Here is a 21686-nt window from a genome sequence, read left to right as displayed (position 1 = left end):
AGTCCCATCACTTCATGGTAAATAGATGGAGAAACAGTGGAAAGAGTGGCAGACTTTATTTTGGGGGGCTCCAAAATCTCTGCAGATGGTGACTGCAGCCATGAAATTAAAAGACACTTGCTCCTTGGAAAAAAAGCTATGACCAACCTAGACAGCATATTAAAAAGCAGAGACATTACTTTGCCAACAAAGGTCTGTCTAGTCAAAGATATGGTTTTTCCAGTGGTCATGTATGGATGTGAGAGTTGGACTATAAAGAAAGCTGAGCACTGAAGAATTGATGCTTTTGAACTGTGGTGTTGGAGAAGACTCTTGAGAGTCCCTTGGACTGCAGGGAGATCCAACCAGTCCATCCTAAAGGAAATCAGTCCTGAATATTCATTGGAAGGACTGATGCTGAAGCTGAAACTCCAGTACTTTGGCCACCTGATGGGAAGAACTAGCTCATTTGAAAAGACTCTGACACTGGGAAAGATTGAAGGCAGGAGGAGAAGGGGATGACAGAGGATGAGATGGTTGGATGGCATCACTGACTCGATGGGCGTGAGTTTGAGCAAGCTCTGGGAGTTGGTGATGGACAGGGAAGCCTGGGGTGCTGCAGTCCATGGGGTCGCAAAGAGTCGGACACGACTGAGCGACTGAACTGAACTGAACTGAACTGAAGGACTCTGAATGCTGTTTATCCTGGCAGTTAGGACTTATTGTATTTTGTGAGTTTTGCCAGACTACCGGTTGCTAAGAAATACCAAGTCAAAAGAAGTCCTTTGGATTAGAACAATCCCAATCATTAGTTTCCCTCACGATCTTTGTAGGCTAATCTTGATTTTTCTTTCTCTTTGTACCTCTCCATAATTGCTAGCTTGGAAGAAAAGCACACTGCCTTATGGTAGATACTAAGACATTGTCCATCTACCCCGCCCCCCACTCCACCGCCTCAAACACACAGAGTTGCGATTAGTAAGATGAGCGACTAGTGGAGTTCTAGTCGCTCATCTTACTGCCAGTACTGACGGCTGTTCTGTACCCCCACTTGTCCTCTGAATGGATAATGACCAGTGAACAGCTTCAGAAAGTTTCCAAAATCTTAGGCTTGCTCTAGATTTTGATCCTTTTACTAGAAAATAGAAAAATAAGCCTTTCATATAGCTCTCATATTAGTTTAAAATATTCATATATTTTAATGTGATACAATGCTTTTAAAAAGGCCCAAGTGGATGTTTTGAGTCCTTAAATGGATTCTCTTTGTAAATGAGTCACCATTTACAGTGCTGAAGCAATTATACATTTGTGTTAAATTTAATGTGTTATATTGGAGCTGGAGCTGCTCTTTTGTTTAATGCTGTGCCGCCGAAGTAATTGGGATGCGTGGATTGTGGGGGAGCACATTTATGAAAGGATTGTTCATAATGTATACATTCTGGCTAGAATTTAAATAAGCCAACCCATAGGTCTGGCATATATGCCATTAGTTGTAATGGGTTTTGGACGCTGGCCCGGCACGCAGACCTCCTGTTCCCACCTCGATTTATATACGGCTTGTTATAATAGAGTTGTCATTCTCTCTTTTTATGTTTTTATATCGCCCTATAGCTTACTAGCTTTTTAAGCTTGTCTGTAGCATAAGCACTCTAAATGGGAAGTGATTTTTAAACTGCATTTGTCTAATTTCCTTGATGAAGTATTTTAGTAAGAAAAGCTTAGAAACTATCAGTATATACTGTATAAGATGCTTGGCTTATTCTTATGTAATTCTTTTGCTCATTTTTTTTTTTTTATTGCTGCAGAGCCCACAGTGCGGACTGAGCTGATGGAGCAGATTCCTCTTCTTGCCATTTTTCTATAAGAAAACAGATCAGATTTTCCAGTTGTGCTCTCTGAATGCCTCATACCCATCATGGTGCGGTACCTCACAGATCCAGACAATCAGGTGTGAAAAATTACAACCTGAAGGTCTCTGCAGCAAATTCTCTTTCGTCTTACTTTAGCTGATATTCATAATTCAGAAAACAGCTACTTAGGATTTAGTGACTCTGGAACAAAAGGTCTGTTTTTGCTCAGTTTCTTTAATCACATAGGAAAATAGAAGGCATGCATTCTTATTATCATGAGCTATTTCTCTTTAAAAAAAAAACAAAAACTTTTTATTATGGAAAATTTCAACCACATCCAGTAGTCCGAGAGGTATTAAAATGAATGTCCACGTACTCTCCACCCAGCTCCAAATGTCATTAACATTTGACCAATTTTTCTTCATTTTTCTTACCCAGATAAAAGCAGTCCCCAGACGTTTCAACTATACATGCGTTAGTATTGCTCCCTAAGAAATACAGACACTTAAAAAACTCCCATAATGACAGCAGCATTATCACAAGTATAAAAATTTTCAGTGGTTCCTTAATAATATCATCTAATATCTAGTCCTGTTCAGATTTTCCCAGTTTTCTCCTACAGCTGCTTTTTGCAGATATTCTGTTCAAATCGGAATACTCCGAAGTTTCATATGCTGTTGTTGTGTCTTTCAAATCTCCTTTAATCCGTAGTGGTTCTTCCTCCCCTGCTGTTTGTTTGTTTAGGATACTAGGTTATCAGTCCTATAGGGTTTCCTGCATTTGGGATCTGGCTGATTGCATTTCCAGTGCCATTTGAGAAGTTCCTATATTCCCAGTGTTCCCTCCAAATTGGTGAAGTCTAGAGGCTCAGTCAGACTCAGATTTTTGTATAGGGTAGTGAGAACACTTTTTAGATGTTGCTGTGTTTTCTTGCTGCGTCAAATCAGGAAGCACAGAAGCCATGTGGTCACTGGATTAGGTTCTGTCAGCCTTAGCTGTTTATTATAAAGTTCCTCATCAGCCTCTAAGCAGCCACTAGTGAGCCTTGCCCAGATCTAGGATTCTGTTAGAGGTTGCAAAATTGCGATGCTCTAATTCCATCATTCCTTCTTTTATTTTTAATTTTTATTGAAGTCTAGTTGATTTACAGTGTTGTGTTAGTTTCAGGCGTACAGCCAAGTGATTCGGTTACACGCGCATGTGTATATATATGAATGCACTATATATTCTTTTTCAGATTCTTTTCCCCGATAGGTTATTGCAGAATGTTGTGCGCAGTTCCCTGTGCTATACAGTAGGTCCTTGTTGGTTATCTATTTTATATATAGTACTGTGTATCTGTTACTATCATTCCTTCTTAATTTAATAGCTGGAATACTTCTGTAACGAACTTCCCCGCAGCTATTTGGTAACCCTAAAGAACTGTCTAGGGGAGACAAGTTAAATGCATCACTCTCCCCCTTTATCTGCCAGTTTTTAGAAGAATTAGTTGGTGTTCTTATAACCTTCAAGGTTACCAATTAGGTTTTGAAAATTTATTTTGAGCATTATTATGAACTCCTGTACCTTAACATATTGCTGCTGCTGCTGCTGCTAAGTTGCTTCAGTCATGTCCGACTCTGTGTGACCCCATAGATGGCAGCCCACCAGGCTCCCCCGTCCCTGGGATTCTCCAGGCAAGAATACTGGAGTGGGTTGCCATTTCCTTCTCCAATGCATGAAAGTGAAAAGTGAAAGTGAAGTCGCTCAGTCGTGTCTGACTCTGAGCGACCCCATGGACTGCAGCCTACCAGGCTTCTCTGTCTATGGGATTTTTCCAGGCAAGAGTACTGGAGTGGGGTGCCATTCCCTTCTCCATCTTAACGTATTAGGTATGTCTTAATCCACCGTATTTGTTATTCTTTTTGATAATCAAATTGTCTTAGTTTGACCAGTGGTGGAACCCTTCCAGGTGGCTCCTGAATCTTCTTAATGTGACCCGGTAGACTTTGCTACTAGCTCACTTCTACCTGGAATCAGCCATTTCTCCAAGGAACCCTGGTTCCTTTATGAGGGAAATGATAATACGAAGCCAGAATGCGGATACCAGAGGTACTCGCTATTACAAGATTGGTCATGGCTTTTAGTGACAGGGCGATTTATATTCTTAAAAAATAAAAATTCCTCATGAGTTTATATTGATATTTCCTACTCAAATTTAGGATTATAGGGCTTTTGTACATGTGTGCTAAGTTGCTTCAGTCATGTCCAACTCTTTGTGACCCCACGGACTGTAGCCTTCCAGGCTCCTCTGTCCATGGGATTCTCCAGGCAAGAATGCTGGAGTAGGGTGCTATGCCCTCCTCCAGGGGATCTTCTCGACCCAGGTATCGAACCTGGGTCTCCTCCATCTTCTGCATTGCAGTCAGATTCTTTACCACTAAGCCACCGAGGAAGCCCTATAAGAGCTTTTACTTACTTAATTTTATATTTGTATTTTTTTATTTGATTGTTTTTTTTACACAATATAAATCTGCCTTCTTAATGGTATTTATGTGTATATGGTGTATGTGTATCTAAAATAAAAATAGCAGCATTATTACTAACAGCCTGGTAGAATTACCGAGTATAGTTTATGATTTCTTTGCAGTTCTTTTTGCTTTCAGGCTCTTTCCTGCTGGAGATGCACAGGCATATCAGCGTGCTTTAAAGTCACTTGCACTAACACTTCTTTTTGTGGTTAAGCTGCCATCTTGATACACAGTTAGGCTCATTTGTTTTCATTTATTTTTCATTTTTAGGGATTGCTTTGGCTTTTACATGTTGATTTAATTTAGATGTGTAATTATTTAAAATGTTTTTACATGATTCTAAAGTCAAAACTGTAAAAGAAAGTACATTTAGAGAAATCTGATTTCCACTCCTGCCTCCCTCACCATCCCCTCTCTCTCTCCCTGCCACGGACGGCCATTTTTATTAGGTTTTGGTTTATCCTCACCTTTAAAAAAATTACCCCCCCACACAGCTCATAGCAAACGCGCATGCGTCCATGTGCCCTGTGCCGCCTCGCTCCTTTCTTAGGCGTGAGCAGGGTACTGTGCCTGGCACTCTGCCCATGGCCTTCCCCATTGTCGTGGGGTCCCGAGGTTAGCCCGGGGTCGGCTGGGGAAGGCGTCCCAACGCTGTCTCGTCATCACAGTGCTCCGCTGTGCTTTACCCTAGACCTGCTGCTGCGCCTGCCCTTTGACATGTTAAAATTGTTGCAGCAAGTAACTTTGTGTCATTTCTATTTCTGTCAGTTTATTTGGGGGATGGATTTCCACAAAGGCTAAATGTATTTGCAGTTTTTTACATGCCAAGTTTTTTTTTTTTTTTTTGGTTACTGTCATCGCCAAGAAATTATGCATTAAAAAAAAAATTGGTTTTATTTATTTTATCTGGCTGCGCTGGGCATTCATTGCGGCCCATGGGCTTCTCCAGCTGCAAGGCTAGTGCTGAGTTGCCCTGAGGCACGTGGGATCTTAGTTCCCCGACCAGGGATCAAACCATGTCCCCTGCACTGTGGATTCTTAACCACTGGACGACCATCAAAGTCCCAAGAAATTCTGCAGTTTTGACTTGTATTTCTTCCTTTGATCCAAGCATTTTTAAAGAGCAAATAGTCCCCTCTAACTATTAGACAATGTGCTAGGATTAGGCATAGTTTTTAAATAAGTAAGGAAGTCATCCTGCCTGCACTCTCCTAACATCAGTATTTTGATTATTTTTGCATTTTCTCCTCCAAGGGCTTACTTTTTTTTTTTTAATCCTCCTGCATGGGTCTAATCATAATGGGATGCAGTTTCCTCCATCCGTTCATTTGTTCAGACAGCTTCTGAGTGCCTATTATGCGCCAAGCCTGGCGCTGCGTGCTGGGGATGAAGAGATGAGCAGGACAGGTTTTCTACCTGAGGAAGCTCATCTGCGTGTCACAGACATTATATGTCTTCATCATCTCCATATTTTTAATTTTGTTTTGAATGCTTAGCTTTCTTTCAGCTTTTTTCTTGTCCTGTAGATGCAGTGAGCCTCATAAAAGGTGCAGTTTCATTTTTCTCTTGTTTTCCCTTTGGATGCATTCTTAAAAATGAGGTTCTGCTGGGTTGGGGGGAATTTGACAGTCTTGTTGGCCTTTATTCCGTGTCATGGTCACATATTTGACTCCAGAGCAGGGAGTCAGGGACTGTGTTTCGGTTGTTTTTTTTTTAAGATATTTATTTATTTTTGGCTGTGCTGGGCCTTCTCCAGTGCGGGCGAGCAGGGGCTGTTTTCTAGTTGCAGTGTATAGGCTTTTTGCAGAGTGCCTTTTCTCTTGTTGCAGAACATGGACTCTAGAGCGCAGGATCAGTGGCACAGGCTTATTCACCCCATGGTATGTGGGATCTTCCCGGACCAGGGGTCGAACCAGTGTTCCCTGCATTGGCAGGTGGGTTCTTAACGACTGGACCACCAGGGAAGCCCAGGGACTGTAGTTTTGATCCTAGGCTCGAGTGTGGTTCCTGACACTCAGCCTGTGTCTCCTGAGGAGTCATGTCCATGGCCAAGAGTGAGCACTACTTGCTGTCAGCCTGTGCTGCTCATACACCCCCACTGCCCTGGGTCACTGCCCCCGCCCTGCCCCAGGGGCCCCACAACTGCCTTCCCAAATGGAGATGCCATCCACTCTCTCACTGTGACTTCCCACCACCCTGAGCTTGCCCGCCCTGGAGACCTCTGTCTCCCGACTCCCTCCAACCCTGCCTTTACTTCCTGTTGTTCCTCAGCTGCTCCCTCTCTCAGCCCACCTGCCCTTTCGGCCTGTCTCCACCATCACTCTCCATTTTTTCCCTGTGGGCTCTGCTCCCATGCTCGCAGCTCTGCCCGCCCCTCCCCAGCCCGTTGCTTCTTCCATCCCGGTTGCCGATGGTGCGTTGATTGGTGCCATTGCAAATATATGGGCTCCAGTTGGCACTGCAATTGCGGTGCTGCCCAGCAGCCTGCTTGTCCCTCCTCAGCTGCTTTCCACATCACTGTGGCAGCTCTTTCAGACCTTCACCACTTCCATCAAGCCTCCTCCACTCGCCCTGCCTCACCCCTGGCCCCTGACCTTGCCTTCCCCTTCCCAGAGAAGACAGTGGCCTATGGTCTTCATCCGCTTTCGTGAGGAAGGGAACCACTGTCCACTTTATTCAGTCCCCTAGAACCACACCTGGGGACTGTCCACATCCTTCCTCCTCTCTCCTCCCAGGTCTAGTCGGACCCAAGTCTCCTTTGTTTCTGTGACAAATACAAAACCCCGTGAGGACACCCCTCTGCTCCCGCCTGTCATCTTTAAACACAGAAATGAGATGCAGTCACAACTTACTAAATAGTCTTCAGCCTCCTTACAGCCCTGAGGCACAGCCCCGCCTCCTCCATGGGCCGTCCATCCCCAGCACACTGTGGACACCGCAGGCAGCCAGTCCCCCCCTTCTGCTCATGCTGACCTCCCTGCTCCTTCCACACCCCTCTCTGCTCCCCACAGCAGATACTACTCCCCGCCCCATGCCACAGCCACCCCGTGGGCAGGCCCGCAGGTCCCTGAGGAGGCAAAGACGCAGGTTTTGCTGCATGCGGCAGGGGGCGTGCCAGCTCCCATCCGGCCTCTGCGTTTTGGGCCTGCCTGCGGTTCTCTGTTCCTCATCAGGTACTTTTCATGGCCACTGAACATGCAGTGACTCCTGTGAGGTATGAAATTCACAAAATTGGGCATGATAGCAGTATTATCACCATGACTGCTGCGATTGCCAAGAGCTTCAATTTCTTGAGCTCTCACCGTGTGATGTACACGGTCTGGTTTCCCCTTCCTACCCACCCCAGGGAGAACGGGCCCTCTGGGAGTTCATCCTCGCTTTAGAGGTGAGGAGGCCAGGGTGCTGAAGTGTGCGCTCATGTGTGTTGGGAGTCTGGGCTCCTGAGGCCCATCTGGTGGAGGACGACTCTGGGATCTCCCATGGTACTGGATATCCTAATCAGTAGTTTCTTTCCCCGGAGAAGGCAATGGCACCTCACTCCAGTACTCTTGCCTGGAAAATCCCGTAGACAGAGGAGCCTGGTAGGCTGCAGCCCATGGGGTCGTTAAGAGTCGGACACGACTGAGCGACTTCACTTTCACTTTTCACTTTCATGCATTGGAGAAGGAAATGGCAACCCACTCCAGTGTTCTTGCCTGGAGAATCCCAGGGATGGGGAGCCTGTTGGGCTGCCGTCTATGGGGTCGCACAGAGTTGGACACGACTGAAGCGACTTAGCAGCAGCAGTAGCAGCAGTTTCTCTCCCATCCTAGGCTCTGAGCCCCTGATACCAGCATCTGGATCATCTTTATCTCTGTGACTGGGCACAGGGCCTGATAGCTGGTGGATTTTCAGAACTGTGTTGGCTACGAACTCTCCCTTTGGTGATGTAGCTGTCCTGGGCTACTTGTCTCTGCTCAGGGTAAGAGACGACCCACCCCCCTTTCCGGTCTGATGTCTTCCTTCCCCTCTTTGGTCCCGTCTCTTGTTCATAGCTTTTCAGTCTCTCCCGTTGACTTTTCTCTTCTGCTTATAATCATGCTTAAGGCTCCCTCCTTTTTGTGGTCTTGACTCCCAAGTGGGTGCACCATCACTCCTTTTCCAAGCGTCTGTGCTGCAGCCGGGCCCCCCAAGGGGGCTCCTGTTTAAGGCTCTGCTCTGTGGCTGGTGGTGCCTAAGCCAGTGAGAGGTCTCTTCCCATGGACTCAATGAATCTCATTCTGAAATCTAAGGTTTTTACTTTATTTCAAAAACAGTTTTAATTTTTTTTTAATGTTATAAAATATTTTAATCATGTGGGAGGATTATGTTGTAAACACCCATATACTCACTGCTCATATTCAGCAAATGTTAACATTTTGGAGTTTTGCTTTAGACCTTTTTGTTTTTGTTATAGGTCACAGATATGGTGAGAACCACAGTGGGCCCTCCTTCACCCCGGTCTCCCTCTAATGTAGGAGACGCTGCCCTGGCTTGGGGTGTCCCTCCCACGCAGGGCGTTATGGTCGCACCGCACGTGTCAGAATCCCTGAATAAGAGAGTGCATGTGGACACCTGGACGCTGCTTATCAGCAGGTCCCTGACCTTGCCCTTCCCAAGCTCAGTGACTGGCTTTCCCTAGACGTGCCCCGTACAATGTGGAACTCAAATGCTCCAGCGCCCAAACCTATTCTCTTCACCTTCGGTCTTATCTCTCCTGTTTTCTCCATCTTGGGCAGAGAGCCTGAGTCCTCTTTGGGTTTCTGGGACCACGTGCATACAGGGGCACCTTCTCCTCTCTGTCCACCACCCCTGAGTCCAGGCCTGGTCAGAGTTAGAAGCGTCACTGCCCAGCAGCCCCTCACCTGCTCTCAGCATCTAGAACCCTTGGGGTTTCTGCACTTTCACCCTCACTGAGGCTGAGAGGATCTTGTCACGCCTCTGCTTTTCCTCCCTGGACTCCCTGCCACACCTGAGTGACCACCACAAATACCAGTGGGACCCTGGAAACCTTACCCATCTGATTTCCCTGGCCCTTCAGCCTTCGCTTTGCCATCCGGCCGCCGCCCCCGTGCTATTCTCCGGGACTTCTCTGCCGGGCTCATTTCTGCACATGAGTGTGCTGTCCTCCCCCCTCTTCTTGCTTGATGGTTTCCTGGGGCTACCTGAGGACTGTGTTGCAGACTGGGTGGCTTAGAACAACAGAAGTTTATCCTCCCATAGTCCTGGAGGCCAGAGACCAAGATCCTGGTGTGGTCCAGGTCATGCCTGCTCCGGAGGCTCCAGGGGCTCCATTTCTGCCTCTTCCAGCCCCCTGGCAGCTGCTGGCTTTCTTGGCTTGTGGCCGAGTCACTCCAGGCTTGGACTCCATCTTCACACAGCCTCTCTCCTCTTGCGTCTCTCTCCTCCCATCTTTCTCTTCTGGAAACACTTGCGGTTCAGGTGATGACATGCCCACCCTGATGACCTTGGGTGACAGCGGGATCATCAGCTTAGTCACATCAACAAAGAGCCTTTCCCCAAAGGTCACCTTCAGAGATTCCAAGGTTTGATAGGGACAGAACCTTGGGGGCATCACCCTTCACCCTGCCACTCTGGCAGGCTTCTCAGTGCCTTTGACGTGTGGCTCCACCCTTGCTTGGGGCCTCCCCCTGAGACCCCGGCTGCTGCCTCTGGCCTCTCTGCTGCCATGTGGGACTGTGGCGGGTCGGGTACTTCTGCTTTGTGGTCTCTCCTGTCCCCACTCTTGGCAGGTGCTAGACACTCAGTAACTGTGTGACACCTCAGAGTGATTGACGGCTTTCCGTGCCTGTAGTCAGATACTGAGTACTGTCACGGGTGCTGAGTAATACTGCTGGGGGTTCCCTCCCCGCCCCCACCCGCTCCCCCCTGGCTTGTTGCAGTGGCCGCCTTGCTGACCTTCCCGCCCCAGCCTTTCATCTCCGCCACTGCTGGAATGATGTTTCTAAAACACTGTTTTCATCCTGTCACCTGCTCAGGAACTTGGATGTTGCAGCCTCCGGGGCTTCAGTCTCTCAGGCTCGCCCCGAACCCCCACCTTATAATCACCTGCGACTCTGCCTGGCACGTTTCTGGGTCCCGTTGCTGTTTTCCTGCTCTCTATCACTGCAATGAGCTGCCTGTTTCATTACTTGCTTCACAAATTGGAGCTTCCTGTGCTTTCACGTCTCCAAAAAATTCCCTCTCCAGCTCCTTAGGAACCCTCTGAGCTCTGGTGTCTGCTCACCTGGTGCAGAGGACAAGGGGCAGGTAGCACCCCCCCACACCCCCAGGTTTCCCTTCTCTGGCCTGAGGAGCCTTTATGCTTGTGTCCCGCCCCAAGGGGCAGATCCTCCTGCCCTCGCTTTACAGAGTGTCTGGGGATGGTGCTGCCTTTCCACCCCCTTGCCTGCATGGTACCCACCCCCAACCTACCCACTGCTGGTTCACTCTCTGTAGTGGGAAGACAGGCAGCAACGTGTCATCGTACAGGGAAAATGCATGTGTGCGTGTGTGTAGAACTCTTGTGTAGGAGATGTGAAGGCGGAGTGGGGCCTGGTTAGGCCATTAGAGTACAGCTGGGGAACCTGACCCACACGGGGAGGTGACATGTGACCTGAGCACTGAGGAGCAGCAGGCTGCCAATTAGTTGGCAGCCTAATTAATCTAAGGCCTCAGGGAGGAAGGGGGACCGAAGGAGACCTGCGAGCTGCAGGGGAGCAAGAAGGGGCCAGCTCGGCACTCGGTTTAGGGAATCTGGTCTTGATCCTGGAAGCGCTTGGGCTCACACTGTGCTGCTCCTTTTCATCTCTTCCAGGTTAGAAAGTCAAGGCAGGAGGTGCTGTTGATGCTGCTGGAGCAAGGGCTCATCTTTCACGACATTGAAAGCAAAGTGTGCCCAGTGCTGCTGGTGCTGTTGGCCCCCAGTGGTAACGATGAGTACAAAGCAGAAGGCCATGAACGTTAGTCTGTGTGGGAACAGCAGCCCCATGTCTCTGCCAACTGTCCCAGAACTTGGCGTGAGTGTGACTTAGAGTGCCCTGTGCATACAGTGGTGACCAGCACTGTTCCCATAAACAAGGAAGCTGGCAACGCGGACTTGGTCAGAGAAAGTTCACAGTTCAGATCCAAGTGATTATCCTTATACCCAGTTGTTTCACGAAGGCAAAATTTGGGACTCAGCGTGATTCTGGCAGAGGTAGGCAGCTGGCGAGATGCTGAGGTTTCTAGGTAAATCCTTAAGCCACCTGGGATCATGGGCCCCTTTTCCCAAAGTGAGGACCCGAGGTGGTATGGGAGATGCTTTTAGGTGCTACTTGGACAATTTTTAAAAATGGAATAGACATGGATATCTGTTTTATAAAGTAAGATGAGATTGAACTGGGCATGTCAGCAAATAAGAAAGAGTCTGGAGAAGGCAGGGTCCTGTTTATCTCAGTTTGGGAAACACCGTGATATCTGTGCTTTTACCAGTAAAGGTATACAATGAAAGGATGAGTATAAGCACTGACCGTCTTCTGCTTTTAGTAGCGAAGTTTATGGTATCCTTGGGTTTGTAGGATTCTACACCCATTATGAAGTGATTATATAAGCAAGGACTTTCTCCTTGCTTCCAGAGCCCTTATTCACAAATGAGCTGCTGAGGAGGCAGTGCTGGCCTTCACTGGCCACCCTTGGACTAAGAGCCCAGCTTGTCCCTGCGCTTATCCTTCATGGCTCAGGGGAAGGTCATCCAAGACCACCATGTGTTCTGTAGCTGCTGCTCCCTCCCCAGGGACTCTGGTAGGTGGTGCTGCACAGTCCACCCCTTTCTGTTGGCATCACAGAACTAAGGGTGGTGCTAGAGATAAAGAACCCACTTGCCAGTGCAGGAGAATCAAGAGATGTGGGTTCAGTCCCTGTGTTGGGAAGATCGCCTGGAAGAAAGCATGGCAACCCACTCCAATACTCTTGCCTGGAGCCCGGCGGGCTACAGTCCATAGGGTTGCAAAGAGTGGGACACAACTGAAGCATATACACACAGCATAGAAGTAAATAGCTCCAGGATTATTCCAGCATTTTGAGGGAAATGCACAAGGATTTTAAAAAATCTTAAGCCTTAATTATGAGTACAATAAGATACAGTTGTTTCCTTGGTGGCAAAAGAATGATGTTCAAGAAAGGAATTCTGGTGTGGAAACATTACACATCATGGAGCTAAAAATTTGTAATACAGCATCAGAACATTCGATCATTATTCTTCATTTATGTAAAAGTTGTTCTCAACTATGAGTTAAAGGTCCGGCTTTTTAAACTAATTTAATTTTTTGCATAATCCATATGTTTATAAGATGAATCAGGCTGAAGAATAATTGATTATTAAAATTCAAATTCTCCACGGTTCTTTTATAAATTTCAAGTTTCCCTGTAAGAAATTAAATTTATTTTGCAAAGTGAACCTAGATAATATCATTTAGTTGGGATATCTGGCAGCTGAGTGGTGAACTTTGCCAATTAGATCTTCGTTTTCGTTTGAAAGTTGGCTAGGCGAGTTTCCAAGGCTACAACTGACAACCAAATACCATATCCCTAAAGACTGATAATAGCATGACAAATAATTCTAAAGGCATTTTTGCATGATTTTTATTTTGTTTTGTTTCCAGCCACTCCATTCTTGTCAGCAGTATTCTTCTATTTTTTTTTTATTTTTGGCGAAAATATTTGGAAAATATAATGTCTTCAAAAAGCTCTCTTCACATGTCACTTGCACAACAAATAGTTCACATAAATTGTATTTTTCATTCAAAGTGGGTTGCCGATTTCATAACTTGAAATGTGCAGGCTTTTAAACGTGGCTGCAAAAAGCAAAAATGATCTTGACCTGTGCCCAGGTGGAGGCATATCTGCATTTTAGAGGACTTCTGGAAGGCTACCCCTTCTCTTCCCTTGGAGCCCAAGGAAAGCAGGACTTGGGGTGCCTTGCCTGGCCTGTGTATACTCGGGTTGGACTCAGAAGCTCCCTCCCTTGTTCCTTGGAGGCCAAGAGTCTAGGAGCAGTCTCACTCCTTGGGACCCCAGAGCCCTGGAGCACAGAGATGCTGTTCTCTCTTTAGCGAGGAAATAACAGTAGGATAGGAGTGGATTTCATTCTTCAAGGAACAGAGACCACGTGTGTGGTTGGCAGAGCTCCCTCGGGAAGACAGGTTCTCATTTAGCCAGTCTGAGTGACACCTTGAACACCGTGGCTATCGATGTGTATTTGTGAGGAGGTGATAGGCGAGAAAAGAAGCAAATTGCAGTGCTCCGATGTTCTTGTGTTTTGGGCTTTCTTTGCAGCCACGTGGTGTGAATATTGCTACATCCGCGTGTTCACAAACACATGCACTCTTGGAACAGTGCTGTTTTGAAAAGATTGCTTCTGCTCCGAGGCACCTGCACGCCTCCATAGACAAAGGCGTGTGTCTATTCATTAGACTTTACATTCTCTCTGGAAGTTACAATCAGTTGATTCTGATGCCAGCAACCGTAGTGTACACATGACTGGGGGTATCAGAGCTCGCCAACAGGCCGCGTCCTGGGCATTTAAAACTGAGTTATGCAGTGCAGATTATGTGTACTGTGCGGTGGTTTCCTATGTCCTGGTTTCTCGCATAAACGCGGTTGTTTTGTGAAGTCTGTCTAATATGCCAAGTGACATTAGCTACTCCCTCCTTCACAGTCAGAAGACTGGGTTCCTATCTGTCTTGTGTCATTTAGCAATCGAATCGTAAACGTCATTTGTTTGTTTATTTCTCCTTCGAAATGGTGCACTTTAAACACAGGTAGCTTTCTATCATTGGCACCCAGCACAGTGCCAGGCCCAGAGTCAGCACTAAATAAATGTTAGTTGTTGAATGAATGAATTGGTAAAACCTGGAAGCGCCGTATCCTGTAATTATATCTCGACAGCATAAACAGGCCACCGGAGACCAATTACAATTCCTCTTGTTTGCAGGAAGGCCATTAGCATTCTGAGATTATAACTAATTGTCAGAAGCCTATTTTTCTCTCCCAACACGTTTTTGCATTAAGGCTTCCTCATTTTTTGTTGTCATTCCTATTTTTAAGCTCATTTTTATTTGTGCATTCATTTAAAAGGAACGTTGTGGTTCCCTACTGTAAAGAATAGCTGGGTCCCAGCAAAAACGTGAAGGTGGTCATTCCACACATGTGGTTCCCAGGGCCAAGGGAATGTCATGGCTCGTCACGCGGTGTGCTGACTTTCTAATGATTGTGAATTTGTTTTGTATGGGCAGTAATAAGGTCCTGTGGGTGTGGCCAATGGAGAGAGTGGATGGAGATGCCGGCCTGTTGCCCGTTACCCTGGATACGGAGCCTCGTGTCTCATTTCTGTGGCTGTCACTCCGTGCAGCTCTGCCGAGCACCAGATCAGCAATACGTGTCTCCTCAGTCCTGAAGACACAGCCTTCTCCTTATTTGAGTTGTGGGGCGAGTTCCCTCTCCCCGCCTCCCTCCACCCCATTTGCTTCTCTTTTCCCTCTTGTCTGCTGGGTGCAGATTCCAAATAGAATAGCTGGTGAACTGCTAACCAGGAGCTTGCTTGGCTGTAAAATACATAAATAAATAAAGGCAGTGCTGTGCAGTGGGCAGAGCAAATGAGTGATGGGAAGCCCTTCCTTCTTTCTTCTTCCCCTTTTCTTTTCTTCTTTTATTTTGAGGAGGATGGGGGAGTTCTTTAAACATTTTTTGGAATAATTTTTCATTATGTCTTAATTTCAAACTTGTAGAAGAGCTGCAGGAGTGAACTGCTGTATACCCTTTGTCCTACTTCACCCGTGGTTTATATTTATCTCTGTTTGTTTAATCACATCCTCTTTCTTTACACATGTGCACACACACACCTCTCTCTCTATATATATGTATGTATATATATATATACACATATATACATGCGCATATGTGTGTATATTTTTCTGAGCCACTTGAGAGTAAATTGGAGACACTGTTGCCCCTTTACTCCTAAATACTTAAGTGGATGTTTCCTAAAAACAAGGAAATTTTCTCTTAAACATCCACAGTACATCGATCAAAATCAGGCAGTTTAACCCTGATGCAATACTAATACGTCATCCACGGTTCATGTTCCAGTGTTGCCGTTTGTCCAGGATCACCCCTGGTACTGAATGGCTGCACGTCCTTTGTCTCCTTGGGCCTGGGATGGATGTGGAGTCCTTCTCTGAATTTTGTAACATGAACATGTGGGAAAGGGACAGGGCAGTGCTTCCAGTGAAAGAAGAAAAAGTGAAAGTGTTAGTCGCTCAGTGATGTCTGACTCTTTGCAACCCTATGGACTGTAGCCCGCTGGGCTCCTTTGTTCATGGGATTTTCCAGGCAAGAATACTGGAGTGGGTAGCCATTTCCTTCTCCAGGGAATCTGCCTGACCCAGGGATCGAACCTGCATCACTCACGTTGCAGGCAGATTCTTTACCATCTGAGCCACCAGTCTCGCAGGTTAGGCTCATCTGACGTTTCCTGGTGACTGTGGAGTCCAGCTCAGCGTTCCTGGTGGGAAATGGAGGGTTGTGCTCTTGTGTATCACATCAGGGGGCCCAGGACTTCGGTTTGACCTGATACTGGCGGTGTGAACTCTGGTGACTTAGACAGAGGTGGTGTCTGCCCAGCTCCTCTGCGCTTCTTTTCCCCTCTGAATATAATAAGGGGAGTTACTTTGCAGCCACACGAGTTTGTTGTTCATCAGACTTTTACCCACTCCTGTTAGCACCCATCGATAATTCCAGCTAACATTGCTGTGAAGTGTCCTGTCTCCATTATTTGCTAACATTTTGTTGAGATTTTCACATCTATATTCAAGAAGACTATTGTAGGCAATTTTCTTTTCCCATTATGTTTTTGTCAGGTTTTAAAATCAGGGTTATTCCAGCTTCAAAAAAATGAGTTGGGAAGTATTCCCTGCTCTTCTATTTTCTGAAAGATTTTGTTTAAGATTGGTGTTATTTTTCCCTTAAATATTTGTTAGAATCCCCCCAGTAAAACTTCTGGCTCTAAGGTTTTCTGAGATGGTTTTTGATGACAGATTCAACACAAATATGGCCTGTTCACATCTGTTATTTCATCTGTGTCACTGGGTAAGTTGTGTATTTTCAGGAACTTATTAATTTCATCTGAGTTGTTAATTTATTGGGATAAAGTTGCTTACAATATTCCCTTATTCCTTTACTCCCTGGGAAGATCTGCAGAATTATCCCTTCCATTTATGATAGTGGTAATTTCTGATGTTTATTATTTCCTTCCTTCTACTTACCTGAGTTCAGTTTGCTTGTAGTTTTCCGGTTTCTTAAGGATAAAGCTTAATTTTTCTCAATCTAGCTTCTTTTCTACTTTAAGGGTTTAAACCTACACATTTAACGTTAGTGTCTTTGTCATGTATTGGCTTTTACTAAAAAGTGACTTTCTCTATCACTGGTAGTAATCTGTATCTTGCAGTCCACTGAGATAGTACGATTAATAAATATAACCACTCCAGCATTCTCGTGCTTACTGCCCATCACAGTATATCAGTTTACATCTGTTTACTCATATGTCTGTATATGTCTTTACATTGAAAATGTTCTTCCTTTAGTTGGCACAGAGTTTGGTCTTGCTTTTATATCCAATCTGATAGTTTCTGCCTTTTAATTGGCATGTTTATTGCACTTATGTTTAATGGAATTATTGATATATTTGAATTTAATTCTGCCACTTTGTTTGTTTTCTATTGGTCTCATTTGTTCTTCTGTTAATTTTTTCCTGCCTTCCTTGGGCTAATTGACTATTTTTGTAGTATTGCATTTTAATTTCTCTATTGAGAATTTTCAAAAAATATAGTACCTTGCTGCAACACAGTTCCCTCAGCCCCCTCCTCTGTGCTGCTGTTTTCACATACATTATGACGTGTACATTACATGACAATCCCGGTAATATGACATTACAATTTTTGATTTGAACAATTCTAAGTTTTAGAGCAAGTAAAAAAAGAGAAAAAAAATGAATCTCCTTTTATACCCACATTTTTACCATTTTTGATGCTTTTGTTTCTTTTCCTTGGTCTGAGTGTCCATCTAATGTCATTTCCCTTCAGCCTGAAGAACTTACTTTAGTACTGTTTTTAGTTTGGTTGGCTGCTGATGAAGTCTCTGTTGTCATCTGAAAATGTCTTTTTTTTTTTTTTTGCCTTCAATTTTGAATGATGCTTTACTGGATATAGAATTGAGGTTTGTTCTTGTTTTTCCTTGCAACACTTTAAAGATAGCATCCTGCTGTCTTCTGGAGAGGTCAGCTGTCATTCATATCATAGCGCTGTGTAGAATATCCTCTTTCCTCTGTCAGCTCTTGAGATTGTTCTCTGTGTCTTTGTAGAGTGGGTGTTTTTCCTGCTTTCTGTTTCTTAAACTCCTTGGATTTGTGTGTTGATGCCCTTCAGTTAATTTGGGCAGTTTTTGGCTGTTGTTCCTTTAAGTGCTTTTTAAAATCTCTTTTTTCTTTCAGTCCAGGACTTGGATTACATAAAATTGGAACCCTTGATATTGTCCCGTTAGGTGTTTGGGTTTCTATTTTTGTTTATTTTTTTAAAGTAATTTTTCTGATGCTCAGATTTGGTGATTTTAATTGCTTTTTTTTAAGTTCAGTGACTTTTTGTCACCTCCAGTCTGCTGTTAGGCCTCTCCATTGCATTTTTTTTTTAACCAGAGTTATTATGGTTTTTAGTGCTGGAGCTTCCATTTTTTACCTTTTTTGTAGTTGACATATCTCTATGATGTAGATTCCCTGTATGTTCTTTATGCTTATATTTTATTTTAATCCTTGAATATATTTATAAAAGCTCCCTGAAAGTCCTTGTCTGGTGCTTGCAACATTTGGATCATCTTGGTGTTGATTTTTGTTGACTGTTTTTTTCTTTACTATGGGTCCCTTTTTCCTGTTAACACATAATTAGTTTTAATTGAATGTTGTTGTTGTTGTCTGACCAAGCTACTGTGTCTTGGTCAAAAGTCTTGATTCTTCTGACCAAGCTACTGTGTCTTGGTCAGAAGTCTTGATTCTTTTTTATAGTTCCTATTTCTTTGATGAGATTTCCTATCTCTTCATTTGTTATGAGTATTTTTCTTTTAGTTAATAGCTCTTTAAAGTCCTTTTAAAGTTCACTACTTCTAACATCTGGATCTTCTGTGGATTTGTTTCTACTGACTGAGGTTTTCCTTGAATGTAAGTCACATTTCCCCATTTGTTCTCATGTCTATAAATTTTTATTATCTAATGTGTCTTCTTGACGAAACAGTGCAGAAACTCTGGACTCTGTGTTTTTCCTCTGAAGAGTGTTGACTTTGTTCTAGAGTCTGCTCTCTCTTCAGCCCTCAGCAGCTGAAACCACACAGCTCCTTCTGCCTTCCAGCTATTGCTTCACTCTGTGAACCTTACCCCCTCTCCAGTGCCCACATGGTGCCGAGATCAGCTGAGAGTTAGAGTAAGGTTTAATCTCAGGCAGGTGGGGGCTTTCCCTTGTCTAGCTCTCTTCCAGGATTTCTTCCTCACTTTCCAGCTGCTCTGGTCACCTCTGTCTCTGTCCTCTGACTTCTCAAGCCAGTAAAACAGTAGCTTTTACTTTAAGTTCAGCTACCCTGCATGCTGGTGCAGAATGAGGGGTGCCCTGGGCAGAAAGACAGCAGCAGGGCATGTTGTATCCAAGGTCTGCTCCCTTTTAGTCTTGCCAGTGTTTGGTAAGTCTTTGGTGATGGCCTGCAAGCCAGCTATTCCTATATATCCCACTTCACCAATATTTGGTTTGGGTAACAGGAGTTCCCCTCTTTGAGTGTTAGTTTCCTCATCTGGAAAAATGAAGATGAATGATACTTATGTCGTAGGTTTTGAGGAACATGAAAGAGGGGATGTTCATAAGTGCTTCATGCATGTGTCGGGCACACAGTAGGCATCTGGTAAGTGGTAACTCTCAGGCTTTAGATCTTCTGATCATGTCTGTGCTCAGTCGTGTCCAACTCTTTGCGACCCTGTGGACTGTAGCCCACCAGGCTCCTCCGTCCATGGGATTCTCCAGGCAAGAATACTGGAGTGGGTTGCTATTTCTTCTCCACGGGATCTTCCCAACCCAGGGATCGAACCCAGGTCTCCCACATTGCAGGAAGACGCTTTAACCTCTCAGCCACCAGGGAAGCCCTTCTGAGTAAGACGAAAACTGTTGGCCTTCTATTGATATAACTTGACAAAATGCAAAAGAAGGTGTTCTCTGTTTTGACTCCTGGGGTGTTCTGGCAATATTTTGAATATTAGCTTTCAGAATCTAGTTAGTGATCCATGTGAGATCTGTGCTGTGGTATCTCAAGTGACCTGGGTTTTTTCTTGTTATTTGTAATCTGCAAGCTGTCATCAGTGCTGAGCAAGAGCACAGTTGAACGCCTGCTGTTCCCTCGATTCTGTGAACTGTGTGGCTACGGGAAGCTCTTTCAAGTTCAGAAGGTGGGATCATGTGGTTTCAAAACTCAGAAAGTTAAAACATTCAAGATCGATTCCTTTAAAGTGCCTGGATTTCCTCAGTAGACACAGTCTGGATGAAAAGTGCGGCCAGAGTAAACTGTGTAAGACCCAGTGAATACCGCTGCCCTTTCTCCCTGCCACTCAGGCCGTGGAGATTCGGGGAGGCACAGGAGGGAGGGACCTGCTGAGACCTGTTGGCTTGTGCTTAGACACCGGGCCAGGTGTGCAGGGCCTCTCACTGTGTGGGCTGAGGGGCTCTAGGACCCTCTTAGCTTTGCCGTCCGTTCTGACTGCACTCCCTGCTCTGCCCTCCCCTTTTATGGCTGGTCACTTGGCTGTCAGAGTCTTCCTTCTGAAGGCCATTGCCTCCCCAACCCCTCCCCGTCCCCAGCAGCCTCCCCCTCTGCCTTGCTGTGCAACTGCTCATCTTCTCTATGGCCTCTCCTCATGACACGATGTGGAGCCAAGTAGACAGGGCTCATTTACCATGCAGAGAATATTAAGGGTCTCTTTTGCTCTATTGCTAACCAAATGCATTATGTATTGAGACAATTAGGAGCCAGAACGTCCTAGCATGTGGTGCTCAGCTGTAAATCTTCTGTTTCCAATGCAGCAAAGGCACCTGGGTGGTGCCGAGTGGGCGCCGGACTCAGTAAGTGCTTGTTAGCTGCCTGACCAGCGGAGTAATTGCTCTCAAGCTTCCTGCTTGTTGGTTTTCACAATTTGTTAAGACAAAAAGAAATCTGAGAATAATGAGCATGCGTTTTGCCTCTTTAAGGTGCGTGCTACAAATTTTGGTGATATTTGTCACGCTGTCAGACAAGAAGGCCCTGAACAATTTTTGGTACATGACATTTTGCAAATTGTAATTGCCGACGCACATCTTAGGGCACTTTTGAAATTAGTGGTAAAGTTTTGTCTTTATGAGCCTGTTACTTTGGAACGGCAGCTCAATTTTGCATTCATCAGTTTCAGGTTTCTTGACTCCAGGAGCTGAGGTTTCTCTTAAGCACCAGGTGGCTGGTTGCGGGGTTGAGCAGGAGCAGCCCCCGCCTCTTTCCTGGGGGCTCCTGCTGTAGCTTCCTCCCTGGTCACTTCCCCCAGTCTCTTCTTGTTGTCTAAGCCACCCGCTCTGTTCCTTCATGACTGCTCTTTCTGTAACACTGTTCCACCACCTCACTGCTGGGCTTCAGTACCTGTGGGACTTTTCTTGGTTTACAGATTAAAATCCAGACTCCCATTTGCTCCTCCTCTGCCCGGGTCCCTTCACAGGTGCCTTTCCTGTCTCACCTCCACCACCTCCCTCAGGTCTGATTGCTGCTCTAACCATTGGTCATGCATGTGAATCACGGGGAAGGCGAAAGGGGGTATTTTTGATAAAGTCCCTGGTGATTCTTGGCACAGCAGGGTGGAGAACCATGTCACCCTTTGGCTGGGGGGCTTTTCAGGGCCTCAAGGCTTTCTGCTCTTGCATACCGCCTCTCTCCCCGACTTCCCTGCTCATTAGTACCCACCTCCCTCTAGAGGCTTCCCTGCCTGGGGGGACCCTACTCACAGTTCACACCCAGCTTGCAGGTGCGTTTGCTTTCTCCCTGTCCGGACTCCCTGCCGCTGTGTCAGAGTTAGTTTCTCCCTTCTTGGCCTTCTGTAGCATTCTGTTCAGGGTGTGTCCCTCACACTTGTGTGTCCCTCACATGCCTCTTTACAGTGTCACTGATGGGGGACCTTCACCTAGTCATGTTGGTCTGCTTCTCCACTGCCCACTGAGCACCAGGTCCCCAGAGAACTGTGCTGAGTAAGCAC

General features: G+C 45.7%; 1 long non-coding RNA gene across 2 annotated transcripts in view; it reads left to right on the top strand.

The window, feature by feature from the left end:
* Window positions 1-21686, top strand: part of LOC104989966 — a 76061-nt gene that overhangs the window by 34073 nt on the left and 20302 nt on the right. For both annotated transcript variants that reach the window (XR_825442.1, XR_825443.1), the window contains exon 3: window positions 1785-1927. This is a non-coding gene — a long non-coding RNA (uncharacterized LOC104989966). The remainder of the gene's footprint in view (window positions 1-1784; window positions 1928-21686) is intronic.

Source organism: Bison bison, unplaced genomic scaffold (assembly GCF_000754665.1).
Source record: "Bison bison bison isolate TAMUID 2011002044 unplaced genomic scaffold, Bison_UMD1.0 scf7180017864167, whole genome shotgun sequence".
Taxonomy (NCBI): Eukaryota; Metazoa; Chordata; class Mammalia; order Artiodactyla; family Bovidae; genus Bison; species Bison bison.
Note: the sequence above shows the minus strand (reverse complement) of the source record. Positions and strands in the feature narration are given on the sequence as shown.